This window comes from Peromyscus eremicus, chromosome 19 (genome assembly GCF_949786415.1).
Source record: "Peromyscus eremicus chromosome 19, PerEre_H2_v1, whole genome shotgun sequence".
Classification (NCBI taxonomy): domain Eukaryota; kingdom Metazoa; phylum Chordata; class Mammalia; order Rodentia; family Cricetidae; genus Peromyscus; species Peromyscus eremicus.
Window position 1 is genome coordinate 62814564 of NC_081435.1, and position 13972 is coordinate 62828535.

The window sequence follows — 13972 nt, forward strand, 5'->3', positions numbered from 1 at the left end:
ATGTAGCCCAGACTGCCCTAGAACTTAACAGCAATCCTCCTGCCTCTGCCTCCTCTGAGTGCAGGGATTACAGGTTTGTACCAACACATCCAGCCTACACATCTGTTTTCTCAAATATTGAAATTTGTGTTTTAGTCACTTGTGCGGCTTCTCTTATGTGTCTCTGTGTGCGCATGTATGCATGTGCATATATGTGTACACACACGCACATGTATGTATGTATGTGCATGTATATGCATGTATGTGTTTGCATGCTGCTTAGCAGCCCAAAAGTTCATAAACACTGTACCTGCCAACATGACACTGACTTTCAAGGAGAGAAAATAGCTCTTTGGGGTGGGGGTTGGAATTCAGTTGGAGTCATGGAGGTTGACCTCTGAGCCATACCCTGTTGTTTATGGTTTTTTGGGTCTTTTAGGGGGTCTGGCACCCAGACCCAAAAAAAATAACACATGAAGCCTTATTATTACTTACGAATGCCTGGCCTTAGCTTGGCTTAGTTTCTAGCCATCTTTCCTTAACTTATTCCATCCACCTTTTGCCTCTGGGCTTTTCCCGTTCTCTTACTTCTGTAAATCTTACTCTTACTCCATGGCTTGCTGTGTAGCTGGGTGGCTGACCCCTGGAGTCCTCCTCCTTCTCTGGCTCATCACTCTCTCCTCTGATTTCTCCCTCTATATATTCTCTCTGCCTGCCAGCCCCGCCTGTCCTTTCTCCTGCCTTGCTATTGGCCATTCAGCTCTTTATTAGACCATCAGGTGTTTTACACAGGCACAGTAACACAGCTTCACAGAGTTAAACAAATGCAACATGAACAAAAGCAGCACACCGTAAATAATATTCTACTACAGTACGTGGATTTCAGTTGGAGTAATGCACAAATTAAGTTCATCTACTCTGTATTATTTTGTGGGGGAAGCTTAATTTTGAAAGCAACCTTTTTCCTTCAACCAAGTTAGTAGGAAGAACAAAAGGGGACCAGCTTATTAAGACAGTATTCCATCTGAGATGAAAAGTGTGGTTTTTTCCTTCTTTCTGACTTTGAAAAAAAATGTTTGGTGGCCTGTGAGACCCATGAATTTGTTCCTAGACACCCCTGGGCTATGCTGAGTGGAGCAGCAGGTACTGAGGTTCCATGGCAGTGCATTCCAAATCAGTGTGTCAACCTTCATTCACCCCACTGGTCTATTAGAACCAGCCTCTTCCACCTGTCCCCATTGCCCTGGGCTAGGGGCAGAAGCGCCATGGACCCCATGCATACAGTGTGGGTGGTGTCCCCTGGGTGAGCAGACTGAGCCTTCTTTCCCCAGCTTTCAGGTAAGTGGGTAGTTCACGTATCCCTTTCTGGAGTAGACGGAACTGGGGCTCTTCCCTGGGGTGGTGGGTCCTGGGGCAAGGGCAGCTGTCCTGCAGCTACCTCCGTTCCCCAGGAATGGCTGGGACCACAAGCTTCTCCCCTGGCACTGATGTCCCAGTCCAGCTTTGAGAGCAAGGCATCTTGAGGTGGAATGGCCTAGTTAGCATTGCAGGCAATGGTGATGTATATATATTTCCTGCATAGAAAAATGACTGACAGACATTGCAGGCAGTGGTGATGTGTATCTCCTACACAGAAAATGATTGGCAGCTTTCATTTGTCTTCAGTGCATTCTAATTTGCTTCATTTTCCTTTAGACAAAAAATAAAATAAAATAAAAAAATTAAGGGTCCTGTGAAAAATCTACTTCTTTGGGAGTCTAGGCCTGAGCAGAAGCATGGGACATCAGTTACAGGACTGGCAGTTCCTATAACAGGACTTACAGTCCCCAAAGCCTATTCACTGTGATGGGGGCACACTGCCAACAAAACCTCTACCCCCAGCCTCAGTGCTTGCCTCCTACTGACCCTCTCTTCTGCCTCCCGGGCTCAGTGGCCTAAAAGCTCTGCTGGGTCACCGCCCACCTGGCTGCTCTACTGGACTGAGGTCCACAGCTGCTCCACTGCCTGCCTCGGTTCTGCAGTCACTGGGGTTTCTTTTAACCATTAGTAAAGGAGGACAGGTTGATCATAGGGCAGTAGACTTAAGTGATAAGCTGGGTTGTGCTTGAATTTAGATACTAATTTGCTTAGAACTGTCCATTAAAAAGCTGTCGGGGCTGGAGAGACGGCTCAGCAGTTCAAAGCACTTGTTGCTCTTGCAGAGGACCAGAGTTCAGTTCCCAACCCCTACAAGGTGTCTCACAGCCATAACTCAGTTGCAGGGGATCCAACGTCCTCTTCTGACTTGTGTGGGTACCAGGCACGATCATGATGCACATACATACACACAAGACACTCAATCACGTAATGAGAGAGAGAGAGAGTGTGTGTGTGTGTGTGTGTGTGTGTGTGTGTGTATGTGTGTATGAAATAATACAAGATTATCCTATGTTCACAAGAAGGTAAAAATTGACCTCTGCTATCACCCATGCATGATAAGATGAAAATGAACATCTGGTTTTTCCTGAAATAAGAAACAATTATTGCAGCCAGGCATGGTTGTGCACATCCTTAATCCCAGCACCCAGGAGACAAAGGCAAATGGATCTCTGTGAGTTCAAGACTGGACAGAGCTACATAGTAAGACCCTGTCTCAGGTGCAGGGGAGAATCATTATTGTGTGGTGCCGCTGCATGAACAACCAGAGATTCTGCAATGCTATGAATGTTTTAAAGAATGCCCCGCTCTTGAAAGAATCTCCTCCTGCTTTCAAGAGTTCAAGTTCTAAGCCTGGCTCCCTGTGTCACAAGATGCATGAGCAGCAGCCTGCAGCCGACCCGTTCATCGGTGCAGGGAAAACGGCTGTGTGACAAAGGAACGAGAGGGAAAAAAGCTGGTGGCATACAAAAAGCACGCCACTGCCCGTGTGACTCTCTCCGGGAGGAATGCACCAGAGCCAAGTCCACCGCACACTCCGTGACCCTCGGGCCTTCCAGAGAACGTTCCCAAGGGGGATACTTTGAAGCACTGTTTTCCTTGTCTTTGGCCTCAGCCCTCCAAATGCTAGGATGATGGTCATGGGCCACCACACCACACACTGAATTTCTTGACATGTTATTCTTTAGGCAACATGGCATCCTTCAGCCTCTGGGGAGCCGGGTCCTCACATCAGAGCTCTTGGCAGAGCTAAGTGGCCATGTGCTGTGTTCAGGCCACCGGGTACACCGGGGGTCCTGACCAGTGGGTCTCTTGGCATTTCCCGACACTGCCTGCGGCCTCAGTGCTTGCCACTTGATAGCTCTGCTTTATTGTTGTGCTTCTGCCTCTAAAGTCAAGGCCACTGCCATGGCCTCCGCACCCCTCAGAGGTCCAGGGTATCACAAACAGTGAAGACTGACATTTGCCATCAGCATGAAACACTGAGGGCCAAGCGGTGCCCATGCCAGGCAAACTGGTTTTTCTTTCTTTTTTTCTTTTTTGGTTTCTCGAGACAGGGTTTCTTTGATGCCTGTCCTCGCTCTACAGACCTGGCTGGCCTCGAACTCACAGAGATCCTCCTGGCTCTGCCTCCTGAATGCTGGGATTAAAGACATGCCCCACCACTGCCTGGCAGGTTTTTCTTTCTTTAAATATAGTTTTGGATCTCAGTAGAGCAAAGCCATTCAAGATCCCCATGCAGGGCCATGTAGTGGCACACACTTTTAATCCCAGTACTTGGGAGACAGAGGCAATAGAGTCTGAGTTCACGGCCAGCCCAGTTACATAGAGTTCCAGAAAAGGCAGGGGCCAGGACTATGTAGAAAAACCCTGACTCTAAATAAATAGATAGATAAATAGAGAAAGAAAGAAAGAAAGAAAGAAAGAAAGAAAGAAAGAAAGAAAGAAAGAAAGAAAGAAAGAAAATACAGACCTGCACCCAAAGCAAAGAAGTCTCAGAAAAGGCAGGGGCCAGGACTACATAGAAAGACCCTGTCTCTAAATAAATAAGTAAGTAAGTAAAATAAATAAATAAATACAGACCCCACCCACCCACCCAAAGCAATGAAGTCTCAGCAACAGTTCATTTCCCAGCACCTAACCTGACACCATATCACCATGTGAGCATTGAGACACAAGGCTCATGTTAGTACACAGCCTATCATATAGTCTGTTGTGTGCTGCTGTTCCGGAATACCCTGCACTGGCCATGTGTAGAACAGGAACCAAGGCCGGAGAGACGGCTCAGGGGTGGAAGAGCAGTGGTTACTCTTGCAGAGGGCCCAGGTTCTGCACCCACGTGTTGGTTCTAGGAGATTTGACACCCTCTCTGACCACGTGATGTACGTACATGCATGAAGACAACACACACACACATATACACACAGTAAAACCTTTAAAGGAACCACTGAGCATGAAGTTGAAGAATGAGGCGGCACTATACCATTGGGCAGATGACACTTCCTATTAGCTCTACGGTGCCTCCAAACACTTGGTAACTATTTTGGTAAGATTTTAAAGTTACTGGACACATGGTTTGGTTTACCTAGTCTTCCATTGCTATCTCTAGACTAAACTTTATGGTCTTACAACTGCATTGGTAAACCACCTGAGGGCCAGATGAAGAATGCAGATCACCTGTATCCCCAGCTTCCAAGCACGGCATGATGGAAACAATGTAGGCCTTGAGATCTTGCTACATACTACAACCAGAAGTAACTATGTATCCAGAAACCTACTACAACCAGAAGTAACTATGTGTCCAGAAACCTACTACAACCAGAAGTAACTATGTATCCAGAAACCAGACCAAATGAATTACCGGCCTGAGAAACCATGGGGAGAAACAACACACTAGAAACACCCAGAAGAGGTCCAGATATGTCAGTCACAGATTTCCAACAGCTGTGCTCACTGTGTCCAAAAGTCTGTGGCACTGGGCCTGAGAGATGGCTCAGCTTCTGAGCGTTCACTGCTCTTGCAGAGGGCTCAAGTTCCCAACATCCACACTGAGCAGCTCAAGACAGCCTGTAACTCCAGCTCCAGGGGATCTGTTGCCCTCTCCTGGCCTCTGGCCATAGCCCCAAGTGGTGCATATAAACTCACGCAGCAAACACACAATATATAAGTTATAAAATAAATCTTTTTTTATTAAAAACCAGGTGTATTGCCAAGAGTCTGAGCAGAGCATCGAAGGCGGAAAACGTTTGAAATTTTAGAATGTTGAGACTAATTCAGTAGATGGGTTTAAGAATGGATTAGACATAACTCAGAAAAGAATGTGTAAAGCAAATGGGGGCGGGGGGGGCATTGAACTGGGTGAAACCACAAAGGAAGCTGGAAACATTTTGAACTTCGTGATAGTAAAAATAGTACAACTGACAGAAAAGGGCTAGAGAGACGCATCAGTGGTTAAAAGAACTGCTTGCTCTTCCAGAAGACCTGGGTACTGTTCCCGGTACTCATAAGGTGGCTCACTGCTGTCGGAACTCCAGTTCCAGAGCATCCAACGGCCTCACTCCTGTAACGAGAAATCCTCGGAGTCTGTTTAATGGGTAAAGAAATTTCCTAGGGGAAAGACTCACTGTACCTAACAGAATAATCACAGGTTCTGGAACGCTGTCCTGGCTGCCTGACTCAGTCCCGTCTCCAAAACCACGAGCCAGAGAAGAGAGCCACTTACATGCATCTCAGGTCTTAAGGGTCCTCGAGGCCACGCCCCAGGGGCATGTACTTCAAGGTCATAGGCAGGTGGGGCAGTTACCTGCTGCATCTCTAGGGGTGGTGCTTCAAGGTCATAGAAAGGACAGATAACCACTACACACTCCTCTGATAGGCACTGGCACCAGATGTGCACAAAGGGTACTCCCATGCAGACAGAGCACTTACACACATAATAAAAATAGATATTTCCAAAAATAAATAAATAAAAGCCAGAAGGCCAGGAGATATAAGATACAGATCACTTGCCTAGCACTCATGATTCAGTCCCTACCACCATATAAGACCAGTTGTGGTGACACATGCTCATAATTCTAGCACTCAGCAAGTTGAGGCCAGAGGAGCGGAAGTTCAAGGTCAACCTCAGCTACATAGCAAGTCTGAAGCCACTGTGGGTTACATGAAACCCTGCCTCCCCAGATTTAAATTTAAATAAGGAAAACCACTTGGGGTCCAGCTAAAACTGATTTTGGAAATGTCTGCTGTTAAATGCATGTTAGAAAAGAACAAAGATTGAACATCAGCTATCCGAGCAACAATCTTTTTTTTTTTTTTTTTTTTTTTTTGGTTTTTTGAGACAGGGTTTCTCTGTAGCTTTGGAGCCTTTCCTGGACTAGCTCTGTAGCCCAGGCTGGCCTGGAACTCACAGAGATCCACCTGCCTCTGCCTCCCAAGTGCTGGGATTATAGGCGTTCACCACCACCACCCGGCCCAAGCAACAATCTTAAAAGAAAAAGGAAAAAAAAAAGCCAAGCTGGGTGTGGTGGTGCACACCTTTGATCCCAGCACTCAGGAGGCGGAGGCAAGAGAATCTCTGTGAGTCAGAGGGCAGCCTGGTCGATATAGGGAATTCTAGGATACCCAGAACTACATAGTGAGACCCTGTCTGAAAAAGCAAAAACAAAAAAGAGCCAGGCAGTGGTGGCACATGCCTTTAATCCCAGCACTTGGGAGACAGAAGCAGGCAGATCTCTCTGAGTTCAAGACCAGCCTGATCTACAAAGCAAGTTCCAGGACAGTCAAGGCTATACAGAGAAACCTTGTCTGGGGATGGGGGTGGGGAAGCCAAAACTACTGATACAAAAGAAAATACAAGGACTCAAGTAAAAAGGCGTTTGGAAGCACTGAGGTTTGGTGAATCCCTTGACAAGACTCATCGAAGCAGGGAAGGATGATGGGGAGAAAAGCTGGGGTCAGGGTGGGAAGTGGGTGTGCCTTCAGATTATGCAGACTTCAAAAACAAGTGATTATTGCAGGACCAGGGATGATAGCACACAGCTATAATCCCAGCACTCAGAAAGCAGGAGGGATACAAGTTCAAAGCCAGCCTGGGGTTCATAGTGAGACCTGTCTCAAAGGAAAAAGGACAACGATACATTAGAATCAGTCTATTTCCTGCTGGTACACGGAATTACACAGAATGATCTATTAAGAAAAGGACTTTTGGGGCTGGAGAGATGGCTCTTAACCGTGGGGTTAAGAGCACTGGCTGCTCTTTCAGAAGACCTGGGTTCAGTTCCCAGCACCCACATGGCAGCTCACAACTGTCTGTAACTCCAGTTCCAGGGGATCTGACACCCTCACACAAACATATATGCAGGCAAAACACCAAGGCACATAAAATAAAAATAAATTATAAAAAGAGAGAAAGAACAACTTTGGCTGGGTGTGGGGCATGGTGGCGCACACCCTTAATCCCAGCGCTCAGGAGGCAGAGGCAGGCAGAGTTCTGAAAGTTTAAGGCCAACCTGGTCTACATAGTGAGTTCCAGGACAGCCTGAGCTACATAGTGAGACCTTGTTTCTAAAAAGGAAAGGTAGAAGAAGGGGAAAGGGAATGGAGAGAGAGAGAGACAGAGAGAGAGAGAGAGAAAGAGAGAGAGAGAGAGAGAGTGTGTGTGTGTGTGTGTGTGTGTGTGAGGGGGGGAGAGAGAGAATATATGTGAGAATTATTTCTCAGGGTTTTGAAAGTTTGAAGTCCAGTGTCAGTCAGATTCTAGTGCCTTCCAGCTGCATCATGACGTGGTGGAAATATCACATGGGACTAGAAGAGAAAGAGAGTATGGAGAAAACAAATCTTACTCCATCAGGAGCCCTGTCCCTCTTGGGCTGTCACAATGGCAGCTCGATTCCATACTTACACCACAGCACACCGATACCTTCCAAGTGGGGACCAAATGATCTTGATCCAGTGATGGGAGTATACATATACCACACACAATCACTGTACGTGTTACATGTGTATGGCATGTATAGGTCAAACATGCATCTGTAGAGCTGTGTTTAGATTTTGAACAAAATGAACAAACTCATTTAATGATGACTAATAATAACGATAATAAATGTATAGGTCTCCAAAACAGCATATGTTGGTGAAAATGTGGAGTAAAAAGAATTCCTGTACCACCCATGGGGACTGAGACAGGCAAACAGCATCACTGTGTGCCACAGCTGAAGCTACTCTGAGCCCAGAAAAAAATGCTCACGTGGGCACCGAGAGACAGGATCAAGGGTGCGGACAGCGGATGTTTCCAGTAATTCAAGACTGGAAACACCAGGGATGCCCACCAGAAGAATATATAAACAGATGACGATGCAAAAAATAGGTCCCAATACAGTAGTCCCTCCCTCATCAGTTACCTCTGCCTGGAAATACTCACAGAAAGTTCCAGAAGTAAGTGACCTGTAAGTCTTAAGCTGCTATCACGCGTCTCAGTGAAGTCTCGGGACCTCTGCTCCATCCGGCCGTTTCCCGGGTGCCCACCCACCCAGGACCTGGAGGCACTTTCTTTTCGTCTGCATTATCAGTTGCTGCCTGTTTATCCACTCTCGTTCTTTAGAGGCTTTGGTGATGTGTTCCAGGAGCTTCATGGTGTGAGATACAGAGACAAGCCAGACAACCCAACTGGAAGATCCAGATGTCTTCTAGGGAGCCAGCCTGCCATTAGAGATTTGCAGATGCAAAAGTGATACCCCTTCCTTCCCGTGAATGCTTCCCTTTGTCTTAAAATCATTCTTTGTGGAAATAGTTCATTATCGCATCACGGGTTCCCTGTTAAATTTTAATGAGTTAAACATTATTTTGGTTTAATTTATAAATAAATGTATTAATGGGTGTAACCTCCATGAACAGATTGAAGGTGCCAGGTTATTTTTTTATGGGACAAAGGGACGTTGATCTCAGAAGCCTGGAACCTCTGAGCTCCAGGCCAGTGTCTGGGCAGATGGCTCTGGTTTCTGGTCTCAGCCTCTGGTTATCAATGTTTACAATGAAGGCTTAGAAACAGTGTTCTGACCCAGCGTGATGTGAGATTGAGAGCCTACTCGATGCGCTCCAGATAGGTAGCCGGCTGGCTTTGTGGGTTGAATTATAGCCGGAATAATTACGACGCTCAACCCTTGGCTCTGAAAGTTTGAATTTAGGAAATGGGTCACCTCCGTTGCTTCATACCCTACACTCAGCATCCACCTGTGTGGCCGGAGGCCAGTCACCAAGGAACCTAGGGCCACCACTTCGCCTCAGTGCTCCAGCTGCTGCTACTGTGCTGTCTCCCACCTCAGCCAGGTGGCGCTGCTCGAGGAGAACCGGGTTTGTGTGGAATCCAGTCGGTAAATTCTTGGGCTTTCCAGAGCCTCCTGTGAGGAAAGCCCGCCGCATGAGGGGGGCCTCTTGAGCCACAGGACTTCAGGTTATTTGAATTGTGAGATAACACTGGCGGTAGAGAGAATGTAAGTTCTCTGAGAACAGGGATTCTGGTTTCTGCACGGCTGACTCCTGGAAGAGTGTTAATTGTACCCTGCCAGCATCTCACAGTTTTGAGATGTGGGAAGCACTCAGGGACGTACAGGCAGCATTTTCCTCTATGATAAGAAACCCCAGAAAGCGCCAGCGGTGGTGGCGCACGCCTTTAATCCCAGCACTCGGGAGGCAGAGCCAGGCGGATCTCTGTGAGTTCAAGGCCAGCCTGGTCTATAGAGAGTTCCAGGACAGCCAAGGCTATTACACAGAGAAACCCTGTCTCAAAAAACAAACAAACAAACAAAAAACAAGAAAGGTTAATGCAGCTAATGTACCCACTCTCCTCCACAGATGAGGTTCTTAGAGCAAGAAACGGGAAAGACAGGGTAGGCAGCAGCATGCAGTGACGGAAGCAGAGGGCAGGCCTGCTGTGAGAGCCCTGTTTAGTCGTGTTGAAGACCCACAGTTGGGTGAGGCTGCTCAGAGCCAAGGAACAGATCCCAGGACAAAGGCATGTCTGCCTGCGGAAGGCCAGGAGGAGAGGAACCCACAGCATCTACTTCCCTTCCCAACCCATTCTCCTCGGGGTTATGCACACAAGCCGCAAGCTACATGTATATCTGTGAACTGCACACTGTACACATGTACACAAGCTGTGTGCCAACACACACACACACACACACACACACACACACACACACACACACACACACGGGACCTACACAGCACATGGATGCTTCTCCATCTCCCAGAGTCAGCTTAATAGGAACCAGGGTTTGGGGAGAACAAACAGTTTATGACCACTCAAGCCCTAAAATGGAAACATCTGTCCCCACCATGGCTTAGCCTCTCCCGAGCCCAGCCTGGCTCCTGAGGGGACCACCAGTCCTCTGGGCACAGCAGCATGGAGGAGCCCTCAATCAGAGAGGTTCTCCGGGCTTCCTGCTGTGTACCCCACCACTTTGTGACCTCCTAGCTTTGGTATACTGACCAATGAGGGCTGGGGCTGGCCAAGGAGGTTTCCCCTGGAGGGGTCGGGCTCAGGTCCCCCACAAGACCCTCTTTGCTCTCCCGCTGCCTCTGCTCCCGCCTGCCACGGTCCTCACCCCACCCCCATCTCCCTGGGGGTTGCTATCTCCTTTGAGGTTCAGAAATTTCCTTTCCAGGCAGCCCACACCAGGCTGATGAGATGCCAACTGACAGGCCCCTGGAATCCCTGTCACCACACTGGCACATTCCAGAAGACAGCAGCTGACCCCATGCTTGGTTCTCTCTGGGCAGACAGCCCTTTCTGGGAAAGCCTTGCTCAGAGCAGCCTGCCTGCCTGGCCTGGCTTCATGGTAGCCACCTGTGTGCCCAGGACCTGTCTGTGCAGGATGTACTGAAGCCAGGGTCTGAGAGGCAGGCCTGCAGGGGACCCACATGCACCATGTATAATACCTGTCAGCTGGTGCTTCCCAGATGAGAAAGCATTCACGGTGACTGGTGGCCTAAACTCACCTGACAGCCTTGTGGAGGGAATTTGGCAAGAATCTGAAGAACCCAGTGCAAGGGTGGAGAAGCCGCTAAACCCAGGCTCTGGGCAGAGCCAGCAGGGAAAGGCCTCAGAACGGCACTGTCTGTCTTGGGGTGGGGGCAGAGGAAACAGAAGAGTCCCTCTCTGTGGCCAGGTAAAGCAGGTGTTGCGGCCACTTCTGAGGAGGATGGCCCCACCGGCCCAGGGGAAATCCAGCCTTAGGCCTGCCAGATGGCTCAGCCGGTAAAGGCATTTGCCATGCAGGCCCGATAACCTGAGTTCAAGATGGAAGAGAAAACCAACTCTGAAAAGTTGTCCACTGACCTCCACGTGTACACTGTGGCGTAGGCATGCCCACACCCACGTTCATGAAAGATTTGGAAAACATAGCCTGCGTCTGCCCTTCCAGAGCTCCCATTACCTCAGCACAGCCCTGCCACCCAGGCCCAATAAAGGGTGGCTCTTCTCAGGCGCCTTGAAGCCATGGTCTGCCTTCGGTCACCTAATGGCAGCCTGGGGTCCACGGGGTGGACCTCTGTCCCTTCTCTGAAGACAGGAAACAAAGGTAGGAGCCGGCCAGAGCCTTGCTGTCCACTTGCCCGATGGCTGACAGAGTGAAGGGCTGGGCTCCTGAGACGGAGGAGAGCGGTGATCTGGAGAGAAGGGTCTTGGGGGTTGGAGGAAACTGCAGGATCTGTTAGCATGGGAGAGGGCAATGGCCGGGTAAGCTCCACACGGGGACCTATCCACTCAGCCCCCCCCCCCCCAGAGCAAGAGTCCTAGGCAGAGAAGCAGTCCAAACCAGCCACCCCAGGAGAGAACAGTACCCAGTACCCACCCACTCCCCATTTGCCAGTCCAGGGGCCAGGAACCCAGATGCAGCTCAAGTGGCCGTTTCAGATTGTACACATCTTCAAAGCAGGGCTGTTTGCCACATCCTTTAGGCAACTTTAGAACAAGTTTGTGAAACTGGCACTTTACTGGCCAGCATGTTTGTGAATGTGCACAAGTGTGTACCTGGTGTCTCTGATGGCGACATCCTAGGCGGCAGGGGTGTCTCCTCCGAGATCGGGGTTCACTGCTGCTGCCTAGGAGCAGACCTGCAGGAGCAGAGGGGTTGTGCTGACAATGCTTGTCTGGCATTGAACGAAGGCACAGCCTGAACTCACTGTGAGGAGCCCCCAACTCTCAAGCGACCATCTCCTGCCTGGGCTCCTCCCCCGACTGTCCTGATAAAGTCCCACATTTAAGGTGATCTGAACCTTCATTTTCTCACTTCTGAAAGTCCAAGGTTAAGCCCCTGTGGGACGGCTTTCTCACTGAGTCTCACACGATCTTCCCTCTCTCTTTTGGTCTGCATCACTTAGAAGGACACTAACCAGATTAGATTAATATCCACAACGGGACCTCACTTTACCATAATTACCTCTGTAAAGACTCGTCTCCAAGCCCTGGAGGATGGCGCAGTGGTGAAGAACACTTGCTCTAGCATAAGGGCCAGAGCTGGAATCCCAGCTCCCACGCTGGGTGGATTACAAATGCTGTAACTCCATCCCCAAGGAGTCCAATACCCTCTTCTCAACTCTGAGGGTACACACACACACACACACACACACACACACACACACGCACGCACGCACGCACGCACGCACGCACGCACGCACTAAGAGGAAAAATAACTAAATCTAAAGACTTATCTCCAATGACAGTCCCATACTGAGGTACAGATGGACCGATGGGCTGGACTTCAACATATGAATTACGGGGCACAATTCAGCCCGTTACACTGGAGTTTCCCGAGCTCGGCCCGACCCTCAGTGCCTCAGTTTGTAAGTACATTTGCTTGCTGGCCTCTTCTTCTCCCAGGCAGACACCCAACACATCCTCTAACACTCAAACTGGATACACCCACCTTCTGGGCTCCAGTTTAGCGGGCTGGGCATCTGCTCCTTCCCTGGAGTTCTCAGAGAGAGTAGCAGCCTCCCTGGCCTGCTTGCTGCTTCCTCGGACACTAAGGTCAGGCCCTGCATGAAGTCCTGTCAGGTCTGTTTTGTTACCAGCCACTGACTCCCTTCCCCTCAGGCCCTCGAAGGGGCTGTCTAAGCCTGCCCTGCCTCACAGGCTGTTGGCTTGACTGCCCATCACTTGCGCTTTCTTTCTGCTATATCTTCCCAAGCACGGGTCGCTTGTCAATCTGCAATGTCCATCTATCTGTTCACTGCGGTAGCTGCATTCAGGCGGCAGCAGCAGACAGGACGCTCCTCTGCCAGAGAGTAGCAGAGATGCTGTATGGAGAGACAACCAGGGCTAGAGACCACAGGAGAGGCCAGAAGGCCTGGAAACACAGGAGGAGAGGTATAAAATCAGCCAGGAGGATCTTCAAATAGACTCATAGGAGCAACCAAACATCCGTCAGTCACTTCAGACCCTCAAGGAAGGCTGTGAGGGTGGTCCCAGCGCTCAGCCCCTCTGCCCATGACTCTGCTCTTCTGTGTGTCATACGCTCTCACAGGGACCTTCTAGGTGCCAGCCCAGTAGACCACAGTGTTTGGGCCACACCCAGCGTGCGCCTCCCAAGGACACCACAGGGACAGTACGGTGCCACACCATGACCTGGGTCCTGAGACTTTGGCTGAGCCCCACCCCTCTTACCTGAGTCATGGAATTCTCCAGAGGTGGGCAGGGCTGCCGCCTGGAGCCAGGAGAGGTGAGCTCACGGTTCCTGTCCACCACTGGGCCTGCCATGAGGCAGGGGAGGGCATGTCTCCTCCCTGGGTGTGGCAGCCGAGCTCCCGTTCACAGTGCTGGTTGTCCTGACCTGGAGCCTGGAGAGCTCAGGCGCTTCCTCATAGACCTGGGACCTCCTGACCTCTCTCCGCCTTCCTCACCCCTACAGCTGACAGACACTGAGCTCCAGGAGCCCAGGTTATGGGGCTGAGCAGAGTCATGGGGGGGGGGGGGGGAGCCTGGCTCTAGGTAGGCTTTCCTGAGCTCTGGATCCCAACCTAAGCCATCTGGGGCCCCTCAGGCTCAGCCTTACATACACATACAGGTATACATATT